At 37.4% G+C, this 3,218-nt stretch overlaps 1 pseudogene across 1 annotated transcript; it reads left to right on the plus strand.

Moving 5' to 3' along the window:
- The first annotated feature begins 534 nt into the window (after nucleotides 1-534).
- Nucleotides 535-1,752, plus strand: LOC114287982 (2-hydroxyisoflavanone dehydratase-like; annotated as a pseudogene). Its single transcript, XR_014360739.1, has 2 exons — nucleotides 535-728; nucleotides 802-1,752. The product of XR_014360739.1 is annotated as a 2-hydroxyisoflavanone dehydratase-like (transcript).
- The last annotated feature ends 1,466 nt before the right edge of the window (nucleotides 1,753-3,218 follow it).

Here is a 3,218-nt window from a genome sequence, read left to right on the forward strand (position 1 = left end):
CCCCTTAATATAGGGGTCACGACCCAACTAAATTATGAACGAGAGACCAACTCATCTTTCAAGTCTATTGTACTTTAAGGGTTGGTTTGATATGTTTGAAAAAAGTTAAAAATTTAAAAAGTCACTATGCCTCCGTTTGGGAAGTGGGTTGGTTTTTGACTTTTTGGCTTTTTTAACCTGGGCAAAAAAGCTTAATTTGAGAAGGACTTTTTGGCGTTTTGAATTTTTTTGTGAGAGAAGAGTATAATGATTATGGGTTGGATGTAATGTTTTGTTTGTTGTGGCTAAAATAACTTATTTTGTCTTTTGTGGCTATTTTAGCCACAAACCAACTTGCCAAACAACACCTATCTTATTTAAGTCACATTACTTCTCTATCACATCACTTCAAATTCAACCAAAACCCAATTCATATTTCATAAAAAATCAAAAAATACGCTTATTTAGATCAACCCAAACAACCGCTAAAAGTCTATCAATTTTGAAATTGCAAATTGCTTTTCCATGGTACAGGCCCCCCCAAGTGGCGACTATTGATTAATTTCGCCAGCCAACCTTATACAACACTCTCAATTCTCAGGTCTATAAATACTCCAACATCAATATGATTCTTTCCAAACACTTTCTTAGGACTTTTCTTAACATTCCTTCCTTCTCGACCCCAAATTTGGCATCAAATGTCTCCCAAAAGCTCAGATGCTCCTCCATTGCCAAACCCAGAAAATTAGGTTCACTCTATCTCTCTCTACTTATATTGGCTAATTCTATAGAGATTTTCACTGACATTGTTCTTCTTTGTAGTTGTTGCAATGGGTTCAATAAATCGAGAGGTCACTCACGAGTTCCGTATCTTTCGGGTATTCAAAGACGGGACTGTCGAAAAATTCTGGTGGCCGCCGGAGAAAATTCCGCCTTCCGACGATCCCATCACCGGCGTTCGATCCAAAGACGTCACCATATTCACTCAACCCGATGTATCAGCTCGTGTCTTCCTGCCCCAAACACCCGACCCGAAAACCAAACTTCCGGTTCTTTTCTACGTCCCCGGCGGCGGGTTCTCCTTCGAGTGACGACTGTTGGGCCGCACGGTTATGGGCATGGTCCGGAGCCGTGGCTCAATCACCACGCTGATTTTCAACGGTTGTTCTTAGCCGGAGACAGCGCCGGAGGAAACATTTGCCATACACTGGCAGTTCGGGTCGGGACAGCCGGGTTGGATAATCTGAAGGTTGTCGGTGCGGTAATGGGTCACCCGTATTTTGGGGGAAATGAGGATGATGAGATGTGGTTGTACATGTGTCCGACGAATGAGGGGTTGGAGGATCGTACGCTGAAGCCGGCCGCAGAGGATCTGGCAAGGATTGGGTGTGAGAGGGTGTTGGTACTTGTGGCTGAGAAGGACCATCTGATGGGGATGGGTAGGGCGTATCATGAGGAGTTGAAGGAGAGTGGGTGGAAAGGAACGGTGGAGATTGTGGAGAGTGAAGGGGAGGACCATTGCTTCCATGTTGATAACCCCACGTGTGAAAGTTCTGTGGATTTGATCAAAAAGATTGTTTCCTTCATCATCGAACAGTAGGCCTTCGGTACGTTGGAACATCTGAAAAAGCTAAGATGGATCTGTTTTGGCCTTTTTTTTGTTGTTGCTTTTATCAAAATGTTTTTGTGACGTTGACACAACCAGTATGTTCTTTAGCTATTATTGTATGTGTTTTTTTGAAAATGAAAACAGAAAGGGAAAATTATTGAAAAGTGCAAGGTAAGGAAGGTTTTATTGAAAATTAGGTTTTGTGAATATTTTTTCGTTAGTAAGAGGTATATTATTTGTAAAATAGTTTGGTGAGAAGTTCTTTTGTTCTTTTGAAATGACATTTTATTTTTAATTTTATCTCTTAATTTATATGTTTAATTTTTTTTTATCTGTTTGACATTTTTTTGACTATTTATTCAAATTTATATCTATTTGTTCAAATTTTTTTGTTTATCTGTTCAAATATTTTTTTATCTGTTGAATTTTTATAACTTATTTTTTTTATCCGGTCAAATTCATACAATTTTCAAACTTTCTCTCTATCTGTTCCTATTCAATTCTCTTTTTCTCTGTCCATCTATTGAATTTTCACACCTCTCTCTTCTCTCTCTATCTGTTGAATTTAATTTGTTCAAATTTTATTATCTGTTGCAATATGTTTCTTCTTTTATCATTATTAACAACAATTTGTTTCTTCTTCATTATCATTAACAATCAACAAAAACAAAAACTAAAACAAAAACACAACTCTCTCTCTCTCTCTCTCTCTCTCTTTCTCTCTCTCTCGAGGCATTTTGTGTTCAACTACTGAAACAACAATGAATGAGATATCAAAGAAATAGAATGAGTGGATCTGGAGACAACGGCGGCGGCAAATCCGAGTATTACTAGACAAATGAGCTCTTCTGAACCCCAATCCTACCATTCTTAAAAATCAAAGCTGATAAAATGCAAGTTATATCATTAATAACAATAATGAATCTCAAAAATACAAACCACTCTCTATATAATCTAAAAAATACAAAATATTCTCTATATAAACTAGTTAGCTTATTATTGGATCTTAGATTTCTAATCTGTCACTATAAATGCAATGGCACTAGCTAAAATGCTTAGATCTATACTCGATATACTTGATCAAATAGATCAAGTGCTCACTATACCTAGGCGCATGAAAAAAAATTGTTCAAATTCATGTCATAGATCCAAAAGTGCATACCATCTGTATCTATATGTAAGAAAAATATTTTAGAGCACTAATTCTTCAGCTCTAAAGGAGCTCTAAACAAGTGGGTCTCACTTATAATATGGTATGTGTGTCTTTGTTTTGTTTTTTTTAGACCGCCACATCATTAGAATTCTAATTAAGGCTTCCTATCCTTGCATTGTTCATTGTCTCTCTCGTGACCTTTTAAACACCAAACGTCATCTAATACTTATACATACATACACAACCACCTCCAACAATCCCCCATAGATTGAGATAAAGAGAGAAAGAGAGAGAGAGATTTGGAGAGAAATATGTTGAGATCATGTTGTAGATGCTTGGGGCAATGCACAAGTGATGGATTATTGTGGCATAAGGACTTGAAACCTCCAATGACTTATCAATCGACGTTGTTCACTATCTGAGGGAGCGTAGATCTGATCTCAAATCCATGGTGGTGACACCACCAGCGAGTGAATG

The sequence above is a fragment of the Camellia sinensis genome, chromosome 2 (assembly GCF_055761805.1).
Source record: "Camellia sinensis isolate YWXY chromosome 2, ASM5576180v1, whole genome shotgun sequence".
Taxonomy (NCBI): Eukaryota; Viridiplantae; Streptophyta; class Magnoliopsida; order Ericales; family Theaceae; genus Camellia; species Camellia sinensis.